The sequence below is a fragment of the Streptopelia decaocto genome (genome assembly GCF_964273445.1).
Source record: "Streptopelia decaocto genome assembly, chromosome: 3".
NCBI lineage: Eukaryota > Metazoa > Chordata > Aves > Columbiformes > Columbidae > Streptopelia > Streptopelia decaocto.
This window is the reverse complement of record NC_138656.1, coordinates 7852934-7861080: the sequence shown is the minus strand read 5'-3', so window position 1 is coordinate 7861080 and position 8147 is coordinate 7852934.

The following is an 8147-nucleotide window of genomic DNA, read 5'->3' as shown; positions in this document are numbered from 1 at the left end:
GCCACCTCACTCTGCTGTCCTGCTTTTTGCTGTTGCTATTTAGATGCAATCGATACTGGTGGCTTGATGACAGCCAAAGGTACCAGCAAGGAAATCTCCAGTGACTCGGGCCACAGCAGCACTGGCATGGAGTGGATGAAAAGCAGCAGATCACTTAAAAGGCTAATTAGGACCATGATCTCCAAGAGGAATTTTCGAGCTAGAGACAGATCAAGGCACGCACTTCACAAGTGCTACTCCTGAGTTTTCCAACAAGCACTTGGTTTGCAAAGTACAGTGGCTTTGAAGTGCATTTTAGTTGGAGAGACAGTTGAAATAGAGGTGTTCAAATAGATGATTCATAACTGGCTGTGCTAAGACAAAGTCAGTGGCCATTTATTTCTGAGATGAGCAGGCAGCAATCACCAGGCAGGGGAATGAAATATCTCCTGGCCACGCTGACTCTTTCCCATCTTGCCTCCAAATACCTGCCCAGCTCAGAAGTGAATGCAGTGAGACATTCAAGGAGTGACCCCTGCTCTCCATTGCAGAAAAGTGATGGGAGCTTTGCAGAGCAGCACAGAGCAGCTGAGGGTGGGAGGCACAAAGGTGAAAGCCTGCATAGAGGTCTGTGCTGTTTCTTTGTGAGGACCTGTGAATCTGCAGGGTGATCTTTTTCTTTTCATGCCTCTGTGTATATGCTTGGGGGTTCCTAAAGAGCTGTACCCCAGTGATACATCTGCCAGAAAGTCCTTGTCACCCACTGGGAGGAAGGAGTGGCTGGAGAGACTAAGAAATACTTGGTGTCAGCAGGAGCTCGCTCTTCGAATAACCAAAGACCAGTCAAACAAGGATTGTCATTGTACCCCCAAAATCTGAAATAGCCACCCAAACCCTTCAGGGTAAGCTGCTTCCATCAGGAACCAGTCAGAAACAGGCTGCAAATAAACAGGACTCTCTTTTTTACTTTAAATACCTTAGTGCTGCACCCATGGCCAACTTCTCCCTGATGTAGGCAAGCAAAGAGATGAACAAGAGACTTTGTAAATGGCTTTATAACATGAAAAGCCTTGGATTTATGGTGATAGCTGATGTTTTCCCTACTTCACATCAACCTGACTCATTTTCTTCTATAGTTGTGGCCTATATGTCCTCTAACCAATCTTACACCATAGCAACAATAACAAACTGATTGCTGTACCATTGCAATCAGCATCGATGGCAGTTAACAGAGGTATTGTTGCTTCAACAATAACAGAGGTTTCATTTCTAAAAAAAATACCATTTAGCTCCTTTAATCCAGTCGCAGACATTATCTTTTTGTTTTCTGAACTTTTAGTGAGGGAGAACTAATGAAGTGCTTTATAATGTTTTCTGTTTAATGGGTTTCATGGCAAGCAGGACTGAAAAGCAATACCAACAGAAAGGGAGATGATTTTATTTTCAGCTCTCATTTACTCAAGATTCCTTAATTTATCCCTCCCCTTTCATTTTCAGTGAAAAGAAATCAGGAAAAGAGTAGAAGAAAATACTACCCCTGAGCCTAGTGTGGATTTCTTAAAAACTTTTCTTGGCTTGATCATTTTTGTTACAATTAGTGAATTCTCAGTTTCCTTGTCCCCAAGACACAAACCTCTGGGTTGTTTATTTCTCTCTCTTGAAATTTCAGTCTGCTGCTAGGCTGCCTTTGACAGCTCTGAGATGCTGACTGATTGCCCAGAAAGACAGTGCAGGTTTTAAAAATTGCTTTTTGAATTAGAAGTTGTCTGGTTCACTCTTGTGACGATGCACTGAAGATGTGATCTAGTAGAAATCAGCCCTGCTCAGTACCTTTCATTAGATATTTGCTACCAGAGAGAATTCAAGCATCTTATCTAGTTTTATTAACTTCCAGGAACTTAAGACAGCATTTTAGCACTTATGTGATAAATATTCAAGGGGGTTGGAGGGAAGAAAAGTCAGTGGCATGTGTTTAAAATTCACAGCCTCCTGTGTGCTGACCATGTGTAATGCTTCATTTTGGGGTTATGTTTTCAGCTCCAGTGTCCCGATGAGACATTACTGAGAAGATGTGCCTGACAGTAGCTCTCTGAAGTGAGCAAACACTCACTGTATGGGTGCTGTTAGGAAAAACATCATTGTTTGCCAGTTGTTTGGGTTTAGAGTGTGGGTTCCTGGGCAGGAAAAAGCAAGAACAGCTGCTGGCATCAGGGGCAGGGGAGGGATGCTGTATGCACCCTGGTGCTGCTAGGAAGGAAAGGAAGGGACCAGTGTCGGACCTCCATGTTGTTCCTTTTTTTGGGGCTGTGGGGGCAGAAAGGCCTTATCAGCTCTGAATGCAACTTTAACCTGGATGGCAGGTGACTTTGGTGGCTGTGAGGACCAGAGGCAGCTTCTTGGATTTGCATGTGCTGGAATATGTGTGGCTTGTGGTCCCTCTGTGAAGGTGGCTGTCCTTGACATGATCCTCACCCTGAGCAGCTGCTGGGGCAGGGCAGGAGCAGGGATTCAAGCTGTCCTCCTCTCTCTCTCCCCAGTCTGCTGGAGGCTCCTGGTCCCATTTGTCAAGCTGAACCTCCCACCACTATCACTGCTGGGATGCAGCCAGCTACATCACCAGTAGTAGCACCCCCAAAGAGCCAGATTGGCATATGCAGTTGGCTGGCTTATACCAGCTCCAATTAAAGTTTATCCTTTGGCCTCTTTTCAAGCTCTTCTCTCCTTGTTTTCCTTCCCCAATTCTGCAACTTCATTCATTCCGGGTAGTTTTTCCGGCAGAGATTGTACATCTCCTCTGTCTTCTGTTTTCCTTGTTCTGTCTGTTACAGGAATTCTGATTACCACCTACAGGGCTCAAGTGGATTTGGTTAAACTGCATTTTCTCTCTTTCCCCTTGTAGCAAGGGTATCAAACTCATTTTCACTGCGGGCCACATCATGTTACATTTATACAGTCCTAAAATTACATTTGGCCTTTTGAAGGCAACCATGAGGCTGATGTGGCCCCAGTGAAAATGAGTTTGACACCCCTGCCTTAGAGGAAATCAAACAAACACCCTTTCAGAAAACAGAGCTTCCTGCTCTTTTTCCTGGGTGGAAGGGAAGGCCACATGGTTTCTGAAGCATACTGTGGCTTTCCTTGTATTGTGAACTCTTCAGGGGACAAAACGGTCTTTATTTTTTCTCTTCTTCACTGTCAAGTATATTATTTGCCCCATCAAAATTATGTATTAATTGCAATGTTTTTCTCCAAGAACAGGAAATGGGGGAAAAACTTAAGCTTGTGTGGGAAAATTTGGGTTGAGATGTTTTGTTCCTGAGAGACACTCTGAAATACAAGATTTGTTCAACTGGGTTGGTTTTTATTCTGAAGTACCAAGAAAATAGTCACAGTTTACTGAAATTTTCTGAATCAACATCTGAACAAAGAAATGTTTATTCTACAAAGACAAAATAGGTGCTTCAGTTTTCAGCAGTTTGGGGATGAAAATTTCCAGACAGAATATCTCAAAAATGTTCTGTGCTTCCAAATAAGCAATATTTATTTAATAATGAGGTGATCCTGTAATAATGAGGCCATCCTGTGCCCCTGTCAGGAGATGTTGAATGCTGAAAGGATCATTATTTACAATTAACTCAAACTTTTTTCTCACACTTTTCAGTTTTGCTTTTTCCCAGGAGTTTGAGGTCTAAACCAACTGCCATCTTCCAGATATCTCATTTCTTTTTGATGTATTGTCTTTGTTGTTTTGTGCATTATTCAGAGAGGGAAAGAAGAAATCCCAAGTGGTTAGATTAAATAGAAAGTAGGAAATAAAAACTAAAATCCTGAGAATTTACCCCATTTTTGTCTCTGATCCTTTGACTGAAAGGGTGTCTCTCAGCGTGGTGTTTCTTCTTGTTGATAGCCAAAATGAAGGTGGGGCGGGGGGGGAAATCTCTCAGCTTAACTTGGTAGAACTTGTCTGCCTAACACTGCAATTGGGAAACTTAGTTACTACAGCACACATACCAGTACAAAACAGACCACAAATTTACTGCCATTCTGATTTTGTTTGATTGCTACAGAAAATTAATGGTATTGTTTACTTCAATCAGATTTCTCATGTCATGCCCAGCTTGAAGAGCACAGCCTAACACCAGGTTTGTGCAACAGATGTTCTGCTGACCTGATTTCACAGTGGGAGCTTAGCAAAGGGTCTGTCCCAGGGCTGCTGTTATTTTTGGGGTGTATATTCGAGCTGATTGCTTGTGGTGTGTGTCCTGAGCAATGCAGCAGATACCCAGCTTTATAGCAGCACATTCACCAGGCAGGGGGCTGACCCTGATCCCAGGGGAGTTTAATATCCTTGAGCAGAAGCAGTGGTTTGTTGCAGCATATGTACTCTTGCAATAAGGACAAAATCCAGCTGGTTTTTATACTGCAGAGCAAACTCTCTGTAGGAATCACTGGTGTTACTTATGCTGGGCACTGAGGTACTGAATCTCCAGCCCACAGCCTCCTCCTGCTGTAGGACTACAGCCCTCTGGTGGTACCTAAGTGTGTATTTTGTGAAGAGCTGCATGATGTTATAACTAAAACTCAACTTTGAGCCCTGAGCTTTATGTTGTAACCTGGAGGGAGGGATAGGAATAGCTGCAGGAAAAGTCTAAAAAGCAGGGTGCACGTCAGCATCCAGATGTGATGCACTGCACAGAAATGCCACACCAGAGAATGATTTCTAAAGCAAATACAAAGACTGTGTGCAAGGGCACTTAAGAAGCAGGGAGGGTATGGATCTCGCAGGGTTGGGAGAGACCTCAGAAATCATTGCTGGGGCCCCAGGAGCACTAAGAGTGACTTAAGGAACACCCCCTGTAGTGTCCTGTAAACTCTTTCCTAAGGGAGGATAAACTGAATACCCTTCGATCCTGGGCAATGTTTGCTTAGCCTGATCTTTAAAGTGCTTCAGTGACTGAGATTTTGCAGTCTTTTATTTCCAGTGCTTCATTAGAGGAACAGTTAGACTACTTTCCGCATGACTATTTTGTATCTTATATTGCACGGTTTAAACTCGTTATTGTCCTATTCGCCATAGACATGGGGCAAAAAAAAAAAGAAAAACCTTATTTTCAGTGTGCTGCACTCTTTCGTGTTTGAATGTACGTCAGTTTGAGTCATCCTTAAAACTAATCAGCCTAAATTCATTTAATCTTTCTCATCCATCATATTCACCAAGAAGTTCCAGCTCTGAATGCCTTCACTGCAGCTCTCTTCAGCCCTGTGACGTGACGTACCAGGATGTGGCCTTTTGAGAATCAGTTCTCCAAATGAAGAATAACCTCAATTTCCATCTAATGAGACCTTGCCATGAAATGATTGTGACACATTTTGTTAGCACACCTTGCTCTGAAGTTTCAATCTGAACTACAGAACAGGACACTTTGGGCTATAGTATCAGGCTCTGAGTGATGCAAAATAACTTGAAAACACAGCAACAGTGAACCGAGTGCCTCAGCTGGACTGTACAGGTAGAGCTGCATGGTTGTCTGCAATCAGTTCATAGCAGCTGAATAGACCAACAAGCTGTCCTATTATTACTGAGCTTGGAGGATTAATTTGAAAAACCTGAGCAGGCTGCCTGTGGGGATCTGTCTTGGGGCCATGCAGAGCACCACTAAGGCTGGGCCTGTTCTTAGCAGAAAGATGAAGTTTCAACTAGATTGTCTTATTTTATTTGTTTTGATTTAGGATGAGAAGCTCATTTTGGTTTAGCTGAGTGGGAAGGAGTGCAAGCAGGTTGATGGCACTGCCAAAATATACTCATGTTGTGCATAAGGGATATAGCCAAGTTAGTCTGCAAAGAGTTTGTAGCAATAAAAGCAATTAGAGGAGAAACAAACCACCCACTGTATCAGGGATTTATTGAGCTGGGCAGTGGTAGGTAAACACCCGTGCTGGTACAATGGTGATGTATCATGTAGTGCATTTAAACTGCAAAGAGACAGCCTCAGGTTTTGTTCTCGGAAGAACAAGTCCCACGTACTCTGGGGACAAAGAGGGAAAAATACAAATTGGGTCTTCATGTTCCTTCTTATTTATAATGCAGGCATTAGATTAAAAAGATGGCATATTTTGTATAGAAGTGGTTTTGTATATATACTCACTGATTTAAATCTAAATAGCTTTCAAGCAGTGGTTTGTCAGACACTTCATTAGTGTGTGTATTGATAACCTTTCAGGCTTCAAACCTTCTCTAAATAGGAAACAGTGTGCAGGATCCATTTGTAAGAAAATCACCTTAGGAGTCCATTAGATGAGCCAAATAATTCAGTGCATGACAGGAGCGGATTGATTTTTCTATGTTATTTTTGATGCTCTCTCTTTGAAAAGAAAAATAAAATTTGCAGTCTAGGCCAAACTGTTTTTCCTTTCAGGCTATTTTATTCTGGTTTTCTGCATTTGAGTGTTCATGAGCTGTCTGGAGGCCAAAGTGTCTCCTTAAGGCACTGAACTAGCAGGTGGAGCCTCCACCACAGAAAGTCACTAACACAGAGCCTGAGTGATTTAAGCTTTGGCCCAGTAAAGCTGCGTCTACAGTAAGTCAGCAGAGGAAACAGCTCAAGGTGAGATCCTGGTATCAGAAATCCTGTCTTAGAGAAATGCATGTAATAGCAACACATGCTACAGCATTTATAGAAATACATGCTATAGCAAACCCAGATTTTTCCTAGCAGAAACCATGGGATAAATTTTAATAACCAAAATTACCACTGCGAGGGTTTCCCTGCAGACAGGCTGATCTGTTTGGGGATATGGTGGGTCTGTACACACACTGTACACAAACATTAATTTTATTACCTGAAGGGCTAAGGTGCATGGTCAGCATGGAGTCAAGGCTGCTTCCAGCCTCAGAGAGAGGGATGGGATGGTACTCACATAGGCTATTATTGTGTTGAAAGGCTATCGAAAAACCTAAAAAACTCTTGCCATGAAAATACACTGTCCACAATCCAGCAGAATCTACTTTCTCATCTCTTCTGGAAGACTAACTTTGTAAAAAGCTCAGCTGCATTGTTTGGCTGGGCAGGCTTGTCCAGCCAAAGAGCTGCAAATGCCGACGTGTTTGTACTGCGTGGAAAACAGTGCTTTCATGTCCATTGCTATATAAAGATCCCAAACATTTGTAAAAAATCTACATCTGTTTTGCTATGTATGTAGTTCAGAAGCTTTTGTGAAGCTGCACAACGTGTGTCCAAAGCCACCTTTGATTTTCTGAAAGATCATTTGATATTTCCTTGTTGCATTTCCAAATAATCTGAAGCAGAATAGGAAATATGCAGAAAACATCTTATGATTTTTTTTTTCCCTTTTGATACAGATTTGATAACAGAACCCAAACTTCAGAGCCATCTGAGCGCCCAGTTTCTTTTTTCACTTCTGCGCTTGCTGTCAGTGAGATCTCTCTCCGTTAAGGTTCCAATACATGAGGTTTGAAGAGTCATGTAAGATGTGTCCGTTAAAAAATGAGTGACTTTTACATAAATTCATTATTAACAGAGATCTCAACATTGGACTGTCTTGATGCTGGGCTACTAGACATGCTTCTGGAAGAATGGACCCAAGAAGCAGAATTTTGTAAAGGGAAAGACTGGAGAAAAAACAACACTAGAGGAAATACATACATCAATTCCAGAAAAGCTAAAACCTCTCAGGGAATGGCAGCACACAAAACTCCATTATAGTAGGAGTGAAGGGAACCAAGGAAGGATGGTGATAGCCCATGGGTTAATATGGAAAGTCCACAAGAGGACATGGCATGTAGCTATCCCCAAGGAAACTGGCCTCCCAACAGGGGCCTGTTAAACATGGGGCTTTTAGTACCACTGCTTCTTTGATGCCTCTTATGCAAGGTAGAAATAACCTGCAGAAAAGACTGACATGAAGAAGCATGAAATGAGAACTGAATGGCAAAATCTTGTAGTTGGAGCAGTAGTCACATTGACTATTATACACTATTCCATCAATCTAAACAATTGCAAAACTGTCAAATAACAAAAATAAAACTCTGCCATCTGCTCACACCAAAATCCTGGCTCAGCAGAAGGCCTCTGCACACAGCCCTGGGGACATCACCATGGGACAAAGCTCTCCCCCCAGCAGAGCCATGAAAGGCTTTGAGCTTAACC